Below are 18,509 nucleotides of genomic sequence, written 5' to 3' on the forward strand. Positions count from 1 at the left end.
TCACAAGGGGGGCGGTGCCACCAGGTGACATCAAAAGGTGGCCTACCCTTACCTACAGTATATAAGAACTGTTAAACGGCAGAGCCTGCAGTAGGCAGTCGGCCTTCGTGGATGGTGGGAGCGTTTTATATTTATTTTTGGGATGTGCCTCAATGTTCATACCAGACCCAAAGGGCCTGGTAATGGACTTAGAGGGGATCCCATGCTCTTCTTTTCAAAGAGTTTTATTTATATTGCCAAGACCCGACAATTCATTACAGCCGTGATCAGTGTTAAATTACAATTTTTCCTTTAAAAATGTCATGTTGCTGTGGTACTGTTCTAAACACGGGAATGTGCCACTTTGCAGGCATACTATAGACACCCCCCAGGCACGATATTTAAAGGAATATTTCACTTTTATTGTTTCATTTTAAGCATTAAAACATCACGGCTCCCAAAAAAACGTCCATTTAAAAAAAAAAAAAATTGCATTGATACATGTCCCCTAGGGCAGGACCCGGGTTCCCAAACACTTTTTATGACAATAACTTGCATATAAACCTTTAAAATTAGCACTTTTGATTATTCATGTTCGTGTCCCATAGACTTTAACCACTTCAATACCCAGCCATAGTCAAATGATGCCCACAGATGGGATCTCCCATCCTGGGTGGGCATCATATGACGTTCTCGGCTTTCTGCTGCTACTGCGGGCCCCCGGGGGCCCTCGGAGTGGCGATTGGGGATCCAGCACGTCCCTCGGGACACAGCCGTTTCCCAATGGGGTAATGGAGCGGCGGGGCGGGCAGCGGATCTTCGGGAGCGGCGTGACCGGTCACTAGGCAGAGCAGCATTGGTAAGCGGCGTGCATGGTGCCCGCACGTGCCCCCAGTGGCGCGCAGAGCGGCGATCGGGGCTGAGGCTTTTCCCTTGGATACAGCCCAGCCCCGATCAGTGTAAAGAGCCAATGAAATTGGCTCTATACCACGTGACCAGCTGTGTCCAATCACAGCTGGTCCCTAATGTAAACAAAACACCAGTGTGTAACCACTGTTGCTGGGTTCTCCTCTTCACACACCGATCTAGTGTGAGGAGGAGATCAACTAACAGTGAGTTACACATTGTACTATACATATGTACTACTGTGCCAAGATTTCCCCCCCCTAAATAAAGAGGACCTGTCATCTAGTACTGTCATCTAGTACTGTCATCTAGTACCCGTCATCAGGAGTACCTGTCATCTTGTACCTGTCCATCAGGAGTACCTGTCCATCAGAGAGTACCTGCCACCTCACCAGAGTACCTGCCACCTCACCAGAGTACCCACCACCAGAGTAACCGCCACCTCACCAGAGTACCTGCCACCTCACCACCTGCCACCAGAGTACCTGCCACCAGAGTACCCGCCACCTCACCAGAGTACCCGTCACCTCACCACCTGCCCCCAGAGTACCTGCCACCAGAGTATCTGCCACCAGAGTACCCACCACCTCACCAGAGTACCCGTCACCTCACCACCTGCCACCAGAGTACCTGCCACCAGAGTACCCGCCACCTCACCACCTGCCACCAGAGTACCCACCACCTCACCAGTGTACCCGCCACCTCACCACCTGCCGCCAGAGTACCTGCCACCAGAGTACATACAGCCAGTCTGCTACGATGTCCAGAAAGGTGTACACCCCAGAAGAGGCATACCAAATACTCAGTCTGACCGATAATAGCAACGGGGAGCTCTCACCACTCAGTTATGATTCTGATTCTGGTTTGGAATATGAGCCCCCTGAAGGCAGCACATCAGGATCCAAATCAGATGAGGAAGCAGTCCGTCCAAAAAAGACAATGGTCTGAACACCAGGCAGCTACCAGCAGTGCCAACGGCGAGAGACCCCAGGAGGAGAGGCCCAGTACAAGCGCTGCTAGACCCCAGGAGGAAAGGCCCAGTACAAGTGCATGCCAAGGAATTAGGGCCCAAACCCAGCTTCCAGATGCCTTGGCAAACCCATTGTGGCTGCCTTCTACCACAGGGTCAGCCACAATCCCCCCTTTTACAGCACAGCCAGGTGTGCAGATCAACACTGTCTCACAATCTCTTTGGCCAGCAATTCATTGCAACCAACCCCAGCTCCAGCTATGCCCGCCCTTTTGAATTGAGACCCCTAACAGTGGTGGAGCTTAAATTGTTTTTAGGCCTAATGCTCAAAATGGGGCTTACAAAAAAAAATGAAATGCATAAGTATTGGTTGACCAAACCCATCCACCATATGCCAATTTTTAAAAATAAAATTCGCCCCCTAATTACTTTTTTTTCCAAGAAGTTTGCCGAACTTTATGTCCTTGAAAAAGACATATTTGTGGACGAATCCCTGGTGCATTTCACAGGCTGGCTGGGAATCAAGCAATATATCCCCAGTAAGGGGGCGAGGTATGTCTTGAAGCTCAACAAGCTCTGTGAGGGCACTGGTTATGTGCACTCATTCTGCGTGTACGAAGGCAAAGATTCCCAGCTCCAGCCCCCTGAGTGTCCATCATACATGGGAATAAGTGGAAAAATTGTTTGGGAGTTGGCATTCCCACTCCTCCAAAAGGGGTATCATATTTACATGGACAACTATTACACCAGTTTGCCCCTTCTCCATCACCTATACCTAAAAAAAACTTTGGCCTGTGGTACAACAAGGAATAACCGAAAGGGCTTCCCACAGCATCTTGTCTCCACAACCATTCAAAGGGGGGAATCGACAAGCTTGAGGAACGATCAAATGTTGCAGCCCTATCTTTCAACAAGAAAATCCCTCTTCTGGTACAAAAAAGTTGCAATTAACTTTTTTCATTTGGCCCTTTTAAATTCTTTCATCATCTACCAAAAATCAGCGGAAACACCCACCACCTTTATAAAGTTTATTGAAGACATTGTCACTGCCCTGATCTTCCAACAAGTATCCCCCCCAGAAAGCATTTGCTCCGATTGTGTCAGCAGACTACATGAGCGCCATTTTCCGGACCATATTTCACCATCAGGATCCAAAAGACGACGCCAAAAAAAATGTTGGGTGTGCACCAAAAGAGGAAAGACACCAGCTTCCATTGTCCCGACTGTCCCTCTCAACCTGGCCTTTGCATCGGAGAATACTTCAAGTGATATCACACTCTCAAAAACTATTAGCCCATATTTCTAATACTGCCATTTCCCCGTTTTCAGTTTCTGTCCTGAATATTTCCCTGCCTCAACCAACCATATCTTTGTCTTCCATGTGAACTGACCCTGGCCTGTTTCTCGACTATGCCTCTGCCTACCATCTGCATTGTTTATCCCAAATGTTTCTGTCTTTCACGTGAACTGACCCTGGACTGTATCGACTATGCCTCTGCCTACCGTCTATTTCTGCCTTTTGCCTGCCCCTTGGATTGATCTTTCACCCTGTTACACAGGGGTCTCACATATGTGAGGGGCTCCAGAATAGTGTTCTGAGTTCAGAAAACCAGTTTTTGGTTTTCTGTGTTCCCAGAACAGGGTCTGGTTGCTCGAAGGCTTCAAAGCGATTTGGGTGGGAGAAGCCTCTACCCCTGTCCCCATTCTTTCCTGACCGATGCCCTAAGCTTGATGGTCCTGCCTGCTCCCTGGACAAATACTCTGGCTGCGCTGACCATACCTCTGCCTGCTGCATGTACTAACTATGGACAGTATTCCTGCCTGCTGCATGGATGATCCTTTGATCATTTTGCTACTGCTGACCACATCCCTGCCTGCTATCTGGACCTGCTGTGCTTTGGCTGTGCTGACAACATCTCTACCTGTACTGACTATTCCTGCCTGCTGCCTGTTTTGCTGTCGTTGTCCACGTTCCTGCCTGCTGCCTGGACCGATGCTCTCCTTTATGGACCACTGCACTATTAAAACCTCAGGTAATCTTTTCTTTACCCTTTGCTCAGCAGAATTTATTTTGGTTTGTAATTGGTATGCACAGTACATGCTATGTGTTAGAAATATGAAGGGCCTTCAACAATGTGATAGGTTTCTGTGTGTGATGTATGCTCCTAGAACACCTGACAGTGCTACTTGTATGTTGGGCCTCTGTATGTGGACAAGCTATGTAAAAGTCTCATACATGTGGTATCGCCATACTCAGGAGGAGTAGCAGAATGTATTTTGGGGTGTCCTTTTTGCTATGTACATGCTGTGTGTTGGACATATCTTATAAATGGACAACTTTGCGTTTTCATTTTTTTCCACATTTTCCAAAAACTTCTGGAAAAAAATGAACCATTCAAAAGTCTCATTATGCCTCATAGCTTATACGTTGGGGTGTTTGCTTTCCAAAATGGGGTCATTTTGTCGGTGTTTCCATTGTCCTGGTGCTCCAGGGTCTTCAAAACTGTAATAAGTGATTGAGAAATGAGATGTGTAATTTATGCTTGTAGAACACCTGACGGTGCTACATGGATGTTGGGCCTCTGTATGTGGCCAGGCTATGTAATAGTCTCACATATGTGGTATTGCCATAGTCGGGAGGAGTAGCAGAATGTATTTTGGGGTGTCAGTTTTGCTATGTACATGCTATGTGGTTCCTCTGACCAGTAGACCAGCTAATCACTACAGAACAATGTAGTCACTTAATGTGGAAGAACCACTGTGACCAGTAGAGGACTAAGTATCCAAATCATCCTAAAGCAGGGGTCTCAAATTGGCAGCCCTCCAGCTGTTGCAAAACCACAAGTCCCATGAGGCATTGCAAGGCTAACAATTACAAATACAAGCTAGAGGGTAGTCCATTTGAGACCCCTGTCCTAAAGTGTCAGATACCAGAGACACCCATCACTCTTCAAGAGAGGGAAGATTTCACTCACCACCTTCCCGAAAGGAAAATATTAACCACTTCCTGACTGCCGCACACCGATGTACGTCGGCAGAATGACACGGACAGGCAAATGGGCGTGCCTGTATGTTCCTTTAAATTTGCTGCCCAGCGGGCACATGCCTCGGGAGTGCGCTTGCGGGTCCCGGGAACTCGATTTTTGCCAGCGGCCTGCAATGGCGGCCAGGAGAGGCAGAACAGGGAGATGCTGATGTAAACAAGGCATTTCCCTGTTCTGCCTAGTGACAGGACAGAGATCTATTGCACCCTGTGATCAGGAGCAGTGATCGCTGTCATGTCACTAGTAGCCCGCCCCCCCACAGTTAGAATCACTCCCTAGGATACACTTAACCCCTTGATCACCCCCTAGTGTTTAACCCCTTCCCTGCCAGTGTCATTTACACAGCAATCAGTGCATTTTTATAGCACTGATCGCTGTATAAATGACAATGGTCGCAAAATAGTGTCAAAAGTGTCCGATATGTCCACCATAATGTCGCAGTCCCAATAAAAATCGCAGATCGCCGCCATTACTAGTAATAATTAATAATAAAAATGTCATAAAACTATCCCCTATTTTGAAGACGCTATAACTTTTGCGCAAACCAATCAATATACGCTTATTGCGATTTTTTTACCAAAAATATGTATAAGAATACATATCGGCCTAAACTGAGGAAAACATATTTTTTTGGAAAAAAAAGTTGGGTATTTATTATAGCAAAAAGTAAAAGATATTGTGTTTTTTTTTTCAAAATTGTCGCTCTTTTTTTGTTTATAGCGCAAAAAATAAAAACTGCAGAGGTGATCAAATACCACCAAAAGGGGATAGGTGAACGCCCAGATCACACAGGGTATAAGGGAGCAGATTTGGAGCTCTGCTTCTCTGCTGTGTAGATCATGGGACCTCTTCAGGACAGCAAGAAAATGCAAGAAAAGGAGATTGCCCGGAGTCGTATCCCAAGCCTAGTTCTGCGTCCATACTTGCCAAAGCAGAAAGTGTCCCCATCTTCTGAATCCCCATTTTCAGAGGAGGACAGCAAAGACTTTAAACTTACCTCCAGCAGCTCTGCCAGGACCATAAGTAGCAACAGCTTCTGCTCAGATGACACCGGTTGCCCCAGCAATCAGTCTACGAGGTATAAGAACAAGCCAAAGAGTGGACTAATGAAGACTGGTAGTAAACAGATTTCAGCTCGTCAAGTAGTACTGGCAGTATATCCACACCAGAGGTCCATATGAGCACTGCATCTGGAGGAAAAAAAAACTTGTTTTCACGCAACCGAGTGTCCCATGGGCGAGGTCACAACAGTTCATCTGGAAAGCCTGCACAGAGTCCACCTGCCACTCGAGAGAAGGATCTGTTTGCAGTGCTCTGTGGGAATCATCTTGTGGAGATAATCACGGCATCAAGCCACCCTCTCCTGAACAGTATTTGACTCCGCTGCAGCAGAAAGAAGTCTCAATATGTCACCTGAAGGCAAAACTGAAAGAATCCCAGAACTCACTGCAAGAAAGGGAAGCAGAAATAGAAGACCTGAAATCTCAGTTGACTCGTATGAGGGAAGACTGGATTGAAGAGGAATGCCATTGTGTTGAGGCCCAGCTCGCTCTGAAGGAAGCTCGAAAGGAGATCAAGCAGCTAAAGCAGTTCATTGAAACTATGAAAAACAGTTTGGCTGAGAAGGACAAAGGAATTCAGAAATACTGTATTTATCGGCGTATAACACGCACCGGCGTATAACACGCACATTCATTTTAAGAGGGAAGTTTCAGGAAAAAACTTACATTTTAATTAAGGAACTTTGAAGCAAAATAAGGGTCAGTGCCCATCTGCAGCCTCACCATTGCCATCAATGCAGCCTGATTAATGCCCATCTGCAGCCTCACAAGTGCCATCAATGCAGCCTCATTAGTCCACATCAATGCAGCCTCACCATTGCCATCAATGCAGCAGCCTCACCATTGCCATCAGTGCAGCCTGATCAATGCCCATCTGCAGCCTAGAGGGGACATGGAGGGGGGGGGCGGGACGAGCGCTGACAGATTACATACAGTAAGAATCTCCTATAATAGACAGAACAGTGGTCCAATGGCAGCCCAGGAGACGGGAGTTCCTATTACAGGGGCCGCCAAGTAAACAGGAGATTCTCACGTTATGTAATCTGACGGTGCTCGTCCAGCCCCCCTTCCCTGTCCCCTTCGAGGCAGCTAAAACTGAAGTATTGGCATATAACACGCACGCACTATTTGCACCCGATTTTCATGGTGAAAAAGTGAGTGTTATACGCCAATAAATACAGTACTTCATAGACATAAATATTCAAAACAAGAAATTGGAGACCCTTCTGCTTACTATGGAATTGGCTCAAGATGAAGAATTTCGAGATGAACCGTGTTTGGATTATTTTTGTAACTCTCCAGGAGCTTCTCTGACTGAAAGTGCAATTTATGATAAGATGTCAGAAGGACTTCTAATGGAGGACCAAGCAACTGAGGAGATGGCAGTCTGTGATCTCCTTTTGAATGATGATCTGGCAAACCGTGATGACCTTTACGATGAAGTCTTGATGGAAACCAGAAGTAATCTTGGTAGCTTGGCAAATCTAAATTCTACCAAATTGCAATCCACAGCTTGTTTTGATAAAGAAATTGAGAAAATGCATTCCAAGTGGGCCCAGGGTTCACAAAGGATGGAACAGGCAATCCAAACTGATGTTGTTCCTTACAACCTTGACCTCAAAAAGTAGATCCTCAAGATGGATAAGGCCCATAATGACCATCCTATTAATACATCATCTTCCATTATGTGTGGTCTTCATGCCAAGTGTTCTGGTTCCACAAATCTCATTGACTTGACCCCTGATGATCCAAACATTGCTATCCTTTTATCCCCTGACTCTCTGGGCAAGGAAACCCTTTCAGTCTCAAACCGTGCCATGAAAGAACTTGATTTTGGAGGACCTTTGCCAGAGTTGCCAAGCAGAGATATGCAACACATGTGCATAGCTAAAAGACACTGGAGTGACCATTTTTTGGCCGACCTGTTTGTGGTGGCTGTGCCCATTATTCATACAGTTCTATGGGCATTAGGTCCACAAAGAGGATATCCAGACCCTGTGTATAGCATTGGCACTATGATGCGTGGCTGTTGTCTAATGGCTTTGCATACCCTTAGGAAAACATCCTACAGACCTTATATTTAAACCCTACATCTTTTTATTTTTTTTTCTTCTAGAATTTCAATTCTCTACAATGTTAATAGGACACTGTCCTTTACTATATGCTTAAAGGGGATCTGTATATTACCTTCTAATTAGTTTTAATCTTCTCTTGTAATCTAATAGACCCATGTGGTTCCTAGGATATGGATGTAGTCCCAGCACTTTGTCAATTGAGTGTAGCTCTTGATCACTTTGTGTTGATTGCATGATGCCCAGGAAGCAAACAAAGTCTAAAACAAAATGGAGCAAATACATCTCACATTGACTTCATGCTGGAATCAAATTACTACCAAAGGACACCAGTTTTAAATATGGTAGCAGTAAGGATGAGCAATGTAATGTTTTATAACCACCATCAATAATAATTGTTTAAAATGATTGTTTAGAATTAATTCCCCGGTCATGGATTGACATAGTTCCCTTTACTCCATGGCTTTTTTTTTTTTTTTTTGTACCTTGGTGGATTGCTGCTAGATTATGAAGTTTATGAAAATTTGTTATTTCCCCTTTAATGCATTTTGCTTACATAGAGCACTTATCAAATTAAATAAATTCAATTTGTCATATTTGCACCTTTTTTTTTTTTAATTTGCGCTTTATCACCTCTCACTTTCAGCGTCTTTTACAGAAGCAAAATTAATTGAAAATAATAAAGTTAATGGCTTTTCTTCTCCCCTAACAAATATTGCACTAAATGTACTAAAGAACAGTAGTTTTTGAATGTTATAAATGCACTTCTAAATTCTAAAATTCTTTATATTGCAGCCTTGCTGCTCATATTGAGTTTATTAGCTATGCTTAATAGGGATGAGCTTCGAGTTCGAGTCGAACTCATGTTCGACTCGAACATTGGCTGTTCGCAAGTTCGCCGAACAGCGAACAATTTGGGGTGTTCGCGGCAAATTTGAATGCCGCGGAACACCCTTTAAAAGTCTATGGGAGAAATCAAAAGTGCTAATTTTAAAGGCTAATATGCAAGTTATTGTCATAAAAAGTGTTTGGGGACCCAGGTCCTGCCCCAGGGGACATGGATCAATGCAAAAAAAAATTTTAAAAACGGCCGTTTTTTCAGGAGCAGTGATTTTAATAATGCTTAAAGTCAAACAATAAAAGTGTAATATCCCTTTAAATTTCGTACCTGGGGGGTGTCTATAGTATGCCTGTAAAGGGGCGCATGTTTCCTGTGTTTAGAACAGTCTGACAGCAAAATGACATTTTGAAGGAAAAAACTCATTTAAAACTACCCGCGGCTATTGCATTGCCGACAATACACATAGAAGTTCATTGATAAAAACGGCATGGGAATTCCCCAAGGGGGAACCCCGAACCAAAATTAAAAAAAAAAAATGACGTGGGAGTCCCCCTAAATTCCATACCAGGCCCTTCAGGTCTGGTATGGATATTAAGGGAAACCCAGGCCAAAATTTAAAAAAAAAAATGACGTGGGGTTCCCCCTAAATTCCATACCAGACCCTTCAGGTCTGGTATGGATTTTAAGGGGAACCCCGCGCCAAAAAAAAAACAAAAAAACGGCGTGGGGTCCCCCCAAAAATCCATACCAGACCTTTATCCGAGCACGCAACCTGGCAGGGGGGACGAGAGTGCGCCCCCCCCCCTCCTGAACCGTACCAGGCCACATGCCCTCAACATTGGGACACCTTGTCCCCATGTTGATGAGGACAAGGGCCTCATCCCCACAACCCTGGCCGGTGGTTGTGGGGGTCTGCGGGCGGGGGGCTTATCAGAATCTGGAAGCCCCCTTTAACAAGGGGACCCCCAGATCCCCGCCCCCCCCCTGTGTGAAATACCATTTCACTAAAAAACTGTCAAAATTGTTAAAAATGACAAGAGACAGTTTTTGACAATTCCTTTATTTAAATACTTCTTCTTTCTTCTATCTTCCTTCATCTTCTGGTTCTTCTGGCTCTTCTGGTTCTTCCTCCGGCGTTCTCGTCCAGCATCTCCTCCGCGGCGTCTTCTATCTTCTTCTCCTCGGGCCGCTCCGCACCCATGGCATGGGGGGAGGCTCCCGCTCTTCTCTTCTTCTTCATCTTCTTCTCTTCTTCTTTTCTTCTCTTCTTCATTTTCTTCTCCGGGCCGCTCCTCACACATGCTAGCATGGCGGGAGGCTCCCGCTGTGTGACGGCGCTCCTCGTCTGACAGTTCTTAAATAACGGGGGGCGGGGCCACCCGGTGACCCCGCCCCCCTCTGACGCACGGTGACTTGACGGGACTTCCCTGTGACGTCATGGGGAATGCCACAGGGAAGTCCCGTCATGTCCCGTGCGTCAGAGGGGGCGGGGTCACCGGGTGGCCCCGCCCCCCGTTATTTAAGAACTGTCAGACGAGGAGCGCCGTCACACAGCGGGAGCCTCCCTCCATGCCAGCATGGATGCGGAGCGGCCCAGAGAAGAAAATGAAGAAGAGAAGAAGAGAAGAAGAGAAGAAGAAGAAGAGAAGAGCGGGAGCCTCCCCCCCATGCCATGGGTGCGGAGCGGCCCGAGGAGAAGAAGATAGAAGACGCCGCGGAGGAGATGCTGGACAAGAACGCCGGAGGAAGAACCAGAAGAGCCAGAAGAACCAGAAGAACCAGAAGATGAAGGAAGATAGAAGAAAGAAGAAGTATTTAAATAAAGGAATTGTCAAAAACTGTCTCTTGTCATTTTTAACATTTTTGACAGTTTTTTAGTGAAATGGTAGGGGTACTTTTGTACCCCCTTACCATTTCACACAGGGGGGGGCCGGGATCTGGGGGTCCCCTTGTTAAAGGGGGCTTCCAGATTCCGATAAGCCCCCCGCCCGCAGACCCCCACAACCACCGGCCAGGGTTGTGGGGATGAGGCCCTTGTCCTCATCAACATGGGGACAAGGTGTTTTGGGGGGCTACCCCAAAGCACCCTCCCAATGTTGAGGGCATGTGGCCTGGTACGGTTCAGGAGGGGGGGGCCGCACTCTCGTCCCCCCCTCTTTTCCTGCGGCCTGCCAGGTTGCGTGCTCGGATAAGGGTCTGGTATGGATTTTTGGGGGGACCCCACGCCGTTTTTTTTTTTTTTTTTGGCGCGGGGTTCCCCTTGAAATCCATACCAGACCTGAAGGATCTGGTATGGAATTTAGGGGGAACCCCACGTCATTTTTTTTTTTAAATTTTGGCCGGGGTTCCCCTTAATATCCATACCAGACCTGAAGGGCCTGGTATGGAATTTAGGGGGACTCCCACATCATTTTTTTTTTAAATTTTGGTTCGGGGTTCCCCTTTGGAGAATTCCCATGCCGTTTTTATCAATGAACTTCTATGTGTATTGTCGGCAATGCAATAGCCGCGGGTAGTTTTAAATGAGTTTTTTCCTTCAAAATGTCATTTTGCTGTCAGACTGTTCTAAACACAGGAAACATGCGCCCCTTTACAGGCATACTATAGACACCCCCCAGGTACGAAATTTAAAGGGATATTACACTTTTATTGTTTGACTTTAAGCATTATTAAAATCACTGCTCCTGAAAAAACGGCCGTTTTTAAAACTTTTTTTTGCATTGATCCATGTCCCCTGGGGCAGGACCCAGGTCCCCAAACACTTTTTATGACAATAACTTGCATATTAGCCTTTAAAATTAGCACTTTTGATTATTCATGTTCGTGTCCCATAGACTTTAACGGTGTTCACGTGTTCGAACGAACTTTTTTCCTGTTCGCATGTTCTGGTGCGAACCGAACAGGGGGGTGTTCGGCTCATCCCTAATGCTTAACCACTTAACAACCGGCCCATAGCCAAATGACGGCTACAGGGCGGTTGTTTAACTCTGGGAGGACGTCCAGGGACGTCCACCCAGAATTCTGCTCTCGCGCGCCCCCTAGGGCGCGCACTCGAGAGCATCCGTGATCGCCGGGTCCACAGGACCCGGCGCATCACAGATCCCGGTAAATGGCCGCTGATCGCGGCCGTTTACCATGTGATCGCTCCGTCAAATGACGGAGCGAACACATGTAAACAAACCGGCGTCATCTGATGACGCCGGTTCCTCTCCTCCCCCTCTCCTCCCCTCCTGTGTACCGATCGGTACACAGTGACCGAAGAGGCGGATGGATGGATGGCTGCAGCGTTGTGGGCTGTATGTGTAGTGCCCACAGCGCTGCACAGAGACATCCAGCCATCCATCCATCCATGCTCAGCCATCCCTACTACTCTGCATGCCCTGCAATGCTGTGCAATACTCTGCCATACCCTGGAATACCCCGCAATACTCTGCCATACCCTGCAATACCCCGCAATACTCTGCCATACCCTGCAATACTCTGCCATACCCTGCCATACCCCGCAATACTCTGCCATACCCTGCAAATACCCCGCAATACTCTGCCATACCCTGCAATACTCTGCCATACCCTGCCATACCCCGCAATACTCTGCCATACCCTGCAAATACCCCGCAATACTCTGCCATACCCTGCAATACCCCAAAATACTCTGCCATACCCCGCAATACTCTGCCATACCCTGGAATACCCCGCAATACTCTGCCATACCCCGCAATACTCTGCCATACCCCGCAATACTCTGCCATACCCTGGAATACCCCACAATACTCTGCCATACCCTGCAATACCCCGCAATACTCTGCCATACCCTGCAATACCCCGAAATACTCTGCCATACCCTGCAATACCCTGAAATACCCCGCAATACTCTGCCATACCCCGCAATACTCTGCCATACCCCGCAATACTTTGCCATACCCTGCGATACTCTGCCATACCCCGCAATACCCCGCAATACTCTGCCATACCCTGGAATACCCCGCAATACTCTGCCACACCCTGCAATACCCCGCAATACTCTGCCATACCCTGGAATACCCCGCAATACTCTGCCATACCCTGGAATACCCCGCAATACTCTGCCATACCCTGCAATACCCTGAAATACCCTGAAATATCCCGCAATACCCAGCCATACTCTGCAATACTCAGTGATACCCAGCCATACTCTGCCATACCCAGCCATGCTCTGCAATACCCCACAAAAATCTGCAATACTCTGCCATAACCCGCAATACTCTGCCATACCCAGCCATACTCTGCCATACCCAGCCATACTCTGCAATACCCAGCCATACTCTGCAATACTCGGTGATACCCAGCCATACTCTGCAATACCCAGCCATACTCTGCAATACTTGGTGATACCCAGCCATACTCTGCAATACTCGGTGATACCCAGCCATACTCTGCAATACTCGGTGATACCCAGCCATACTCTGCCATACCCAGTCATACTCGGCGATACTCTGCAATACCCAGCCATGCTCAGCCGTACCCAGCCTCTGTATGTGGCCAGGCTGTGGAAGTCTCACACATGTGGTATCGCCGTACTCAGGAATAGTAGGAGAATCTATTTTGGGGTGTCATTTTTGATATGTACATGCTATGTGTTAGAAATATTGTATAAATGGACAACTTTGTGTTAAAAAAAAAAAAAGCGTTTTAACCACTTCCCGCCTTCCGTCATACGACGTCCTTGACTTTGTGCGGGGATATCTGAATGATGGGTGCAGCTACAGGCATCATTCAGATATCATCTTTTTCAGCCGGCGATTCCCTACACCATAAGAATGATCGTAGCGGCTGTTACACTGCCCCCCCTCCCGCCGCCCTCCGGTGCTTCTACCGACTCACCGCTATGATCGAAGCCAGGATCTTTTTTTTTTTTTTTTTATTTCAGGAACAGCCTAGAGGTGAGATGTGGGGTCTTATTGACCCCATATCTCACTGTAAAGAGGACCTGTCATGCCATATTCCTATTACAAGGGATGTTTACATTCCTTGTAATAGGAATAAAAGTGATCAAAAAAATTTTTTTTTTGGAAAAAAGTGTCAAACTAAAATAAATAAAGTAAAATGAACAATAAAAAAAAATAAAAATTTTTTAAAGCGCCCCTGTCCGTGTGCTCGCATGCAGAAGCAAACGCATACGTAAGTCCCGCCCACATATGAAAACGGTGTTCAAACCACACATGTGAGGTATCGCTGCGATCGGTAGAGCGAGAGCAATAATTTTGGCCCTAGACCTCCTCTGTAACTCAAAATTTGTAACCAGTAAAAAATTTTAAAGCGTCGCCTATGGGGATTTTTAAGTGGTGAAGTTTGGCGCCATTCCACAAGCGTGTGCAATTTTGAAAGGTGACATGTTAGGTATCTATTAACTCGGCGTAACTTCATCTTTCATATTATGCAAAAACATTGGGCTAACCTTACTGTTTTGTTTTTTTTTAAAGCAAAAAACAGTTTTTTTTCCAAAAAAAACGCGTTCCAAAAATTGCTGCGCAAATATCGTGCGAGATAAAAAGTTGCAATGACCGCTATTGTATTCTCTAGGGTCTTTGCTAAAAAAACATATATAATGTTTTGGGGTTCTATGTAATTTTCTAGCAAATAAATGATGATTTTTACATGTAGGAGAGAAATGTCAGAATTGGCCTGGGTGCTCCAGAACGCCTGAAGGTGCTCCCCTGCATGTTGGGCCTCTGTATGTGGCCACGCTGTGTAAAAGTCTCACACATGTGGTATCGCCATACTCGGGAGTAATAGCAGAATGTGTTTTGGGGTGTAATTTGTGGTATGCATATGCTGTGTGTGAGAAATAACCTGCTAATATGACAATTTTGTGAAAAAAAAAAAAAGAAAAAAAAAAAACTTGTTTTTGCAAAGAATTGTGGGAAAAAATGACAACTTCAAAAAACTCATCATGCATCTTTCTAAATACCTTGAAATGTCTTCTTTCCAAAAAGGGGTCATTTGGGGGGTATTTGTACTTTTCTGGCATGTTAGGGTCTCAAGAAATGAGATAGGCCGTCAGTACTTCAGGTGTGATCAATTTTCAGATATTGGTACCATAGCTTGTGGACGCTATAACTTTCACAAAGACCAAATAATATACACTAATTTGGGTTATTTTTACCAAAGATATGTAGCGGTATAAATTTTGGCCAAAATATATGAAGAAAAATTACTAATTTTCAAAATTTTATAACAGAAACGAAGAAAAATTTATTTTTTTACAGATTTTTCGGTCTTTTTTCTTTTATAGCGCAAAAAATAAAGAACCCAGCGGTGATTAAATACCACCAAAAGAAAGCTCTATTTGTGTGAAAAAAAGGACAAAAAATTCATATAGATACAGTGTTGCATGACTGAGTAATTGTCATTCAAAATGTGAGAGCACCAAAAGCTGAAAATTGGTCTGGTTATTAAGGGGGTTTAAGTGCCCAGTGGTCAAGTGGTTAATGTGTGATTTTTTTTCCCCTTACTCTCCTGCACTGGGAACATTCACTGATCTCTAAGTACTCTTCTTTAAAGGGATTGTCCACCCAGCTGTTAGATTTAAGTGGTCGTCATACTGATGACTAGGGATGAGCCGAACACCCCCCCCGGTTCGGTTCGCACCAGAACCTGCGAACGGACCGAAAGTTCGCACGAACGTTAGAACCCCATTGACGTCTATGGGACTCGAACGTTCGAAATCAAAAGTGCTCATTTTAAAGGCTAATTTGCATGGTATTGTCCTAAAAAGGGTTTGGGGACCCGGGTCCTACCCCAGGGGACATGTATCAATGCAAAAAAAACGTTTAAAAACGGCCGTTTTTTCGGGAGCAGTGATTTTAATGATGCTTAAAGTAAAAAAAAAAAAAAGTGAAATATTCCTTTAAATATCGTACCTGAGGGGTGTCTATAGTATGCCTGTAAAGTGACACGTGTTTCCCGTGTTTAGAACAGTCCCTGCACCAAATGTCATTTTTAAAGGAAAAAATCTCATTTAAAACTGCTTGCGGGTTTAATGTAATGTCGGGTCCTGGCAATATGGATGAAAATCAGTGAGACAAACGGCATGGGTACCCCCCAGTCCATTACCAGGCCCTTTGGGTCTTGTATGGATATTAAGGGGAACCCCGCACCCAAATTAAAATAAGGAAAGGTGTGGGGCCACCAGGCCCTATATACTCTGAACAGCAGTATACAGGCTGTAGGTTTGTTGTTAAGTAGAATCTCTTTGTAATTTTGAACGGGTACATTTTTAACGTGTTTAGCTCCAGCCAAAAAATCTTTTTTAAGCTTTTTGGAAAACATAGGGAAGGGTTATCACCCCTGTGACATTTGTTTTGCTGTCTTTCCTCCTCTTCAGAAGATTTCACCTCACTTTTTGTCCCAATGGATTGAAAAGCATCAGTGGAAAGGAGAAATGTTTTTCCCATATTAACTCTTACAGGAGAGAATTTCCCTTCCTAGGGGTAGATTTATTCTCACTTCCTGTTGTCTCCTTCCGTTTGCAAGTAGGAGTCGTTTGTAAGTTAGTTGTTTGAAAGTAGGGTCCTGCCCTATATACTCAGCAGAAATTTGGGCCTTAGGTGTTGCTGTGGCCACAACACTGTAAGCCCTCACAGGGCTCTGCTGTGAAATATTAGATCAAGAATTGTAATTACATGCCCCTGTTGAACAGGAGCTGAAAAATTAGGCCTTAGGCACTGGTGCTGGTGCCACAACACTGCAACCCCTCACAGACACTCTAGTTGGAATGCAGGAACGAGCCCTGCTGCAAAGTATTGCATCAAAAATTGTAATTACACGCCCCTGTTAAACAAGGGCTGAAAAATTGGGCCTTAGGCACTGGTGCTGGTGCCACAACACTGCAACCCCTCACAGACACTCTAGTTGGAATGCAGGAACGAGCCCTGCTGCAAAGTATTACATAAAAAATTGTAATTACACGCCCCTGTTAAACAGGGGCTGAAAAATTGTGCCTTAGGCACTGGTGGTGGCGCCCAGAACCAAAAATGCTCTTACAAGCTATCAGCGTGATGATTGAGGAGGAAGAGGATAATTACTCAGGAATAGTCACTCAGCATCAGCATAGGCAGTCTTTGAAGGGATCTGAGATTTCAAAAAAAATTATTCAGTTACATCAGCATCAGGTGCTTGGTAGCTGGTGGTGATCCAAGACTCATTCATTTTTATGAAGGTCAGTCGATCGACCGAGTCAGTGGACAGACGCACCCTGTGATCGGTTACCATGCCTCCAGCAGCACTGAATGTGCGTTCCGAAAGAACGCTGGATGCAGGACAGGCCAGTAGCTCAATTGCATACTGTGCAAGCTCTGGCCAGTGATCCATCCTCAAGACCCAGTAACCCAGAGGATTTTCGGTGGGAAAGGTGTCCAAGTCTGATCTTGCCCCTAGGTATTCCTGCACCATGTAAAACAGACGCTGGCGATGGTTGCTGGAACCGATCATACCTTGGGGCTGCGGACCAAAAAATTGTCTGAACGCATCGGTCAGACGGCCACCTTCTCCACCGCTCCTTCTTTGACTGACCAAAGCCTCAGCAACATGTTGTCCAGAAACAGGAGTTTGTAACCTCCCAGTCTCTGGGAACGCATTGCACAGACCTTTCTGCAAGGCCTCCCGAAGATGTTTCATCCTCTGCTCCCTCTGCGATGGCAAGATAAGGTCCGCAACCTTACCCTTGTAACGTGGATCAAGGAGGGTTGCCAGCCAGTATTGGTCCTTCTCCTTGATACCACGAATACGAGGATCCTTACGCAGGCTTTGCAGGATCAGGGAGGCCATGCAGCGTAGGTTTGCTGAGGCATTCGGTCCGGAGTCCTCTGGGTCACTAAGGACGACATGGTCCGCAGCCACCTCCTCCCAGCCACGTACAAGTCCATGTGTTTCTTGGGACTGATCCCTTAAAGACTGCTGCTGATGCTGAGTGCCAGGCTCCACCTCCATACTGACACAATCTTCCTCCTCCTCCTCCTCTTCCTCCTCGTCCTCTTCCTGTGTGATCGGCGGGCACGCAGGAACACTTTCTGGATAAAGGGGGCCTTGAGAGCTAAGGAAGTCCTCCTCTTCCTGCCTCTGTTCTGCCTCAAGTGCCCTGTCCATTATTCCACGCAGCGTGTGCTCCAACAGGTGGACAAGGGGGACAGTGTCACTGATGCATGCACTGTCACTGCTCACCATCCTCGTGGCCTCCTCAAATGGTGACAGGACAGTGCATGCATCCCTGATCATGGCCCACTGGCGTGGGGAAAAAAAACCAAGCTCCCCTGACCCTGTCCTGGTGCCATAGTCGCACAGGTACTCATTGATGGCCCTCTGCTGCGTGTGCAGCCGCTGCAGCATGGCCAACGTTGAGTTCCACCTGGTGGGCATGTCACAGATTAGGCGGTTCTTGGGCAGGTTAAACTCCTTTTGGAGGTCTGTCAGCCGAGCACTGGCATTATATGACCGGCGGAAATGCACACAGACTTTCCTGGCCTGCCTCAGGACATCCTGTAAGCCTGGGTACCTGCCCAAGAACCGCTGCACCACCAAGTTAAGGACGTGAGCCAAACAGGGCACATGGGTCATTTGTCCCTGTCGGAGGGCAGAGAGGAGGTTGGTGCCATTGTCGCA

At 46.3% G+C, this 18,509-nt stretch overlaps 1 pseudogene; it reads left to right on the forward strand.

Moving 5' to 3' along the window:
- The first annotated feature begins 5,702 nt into the window (after positions 1-5,702).
- On the forward strand, positions 5,703-8,050 carry LOC141124159 (syntabulin-like; annotated as a pseudogene).
- Positions 8,051-18,509: the final 10,459 nt, after the last annotated feature.

This window comes from Aquarana catesbeiana, linkage group LG01 (assembly GCF_042186555.1).
Source record: "Aquarana catesbeiana isolate 2022-GZ linkage group LG01, ASM4218655v1, whole genome shotgun sequence".
NCBI lineage: Eukaryota > Metazoa > Chordata > Amphibia > Anura > Ranidae > Aquarana > Aquarana catesbeiana.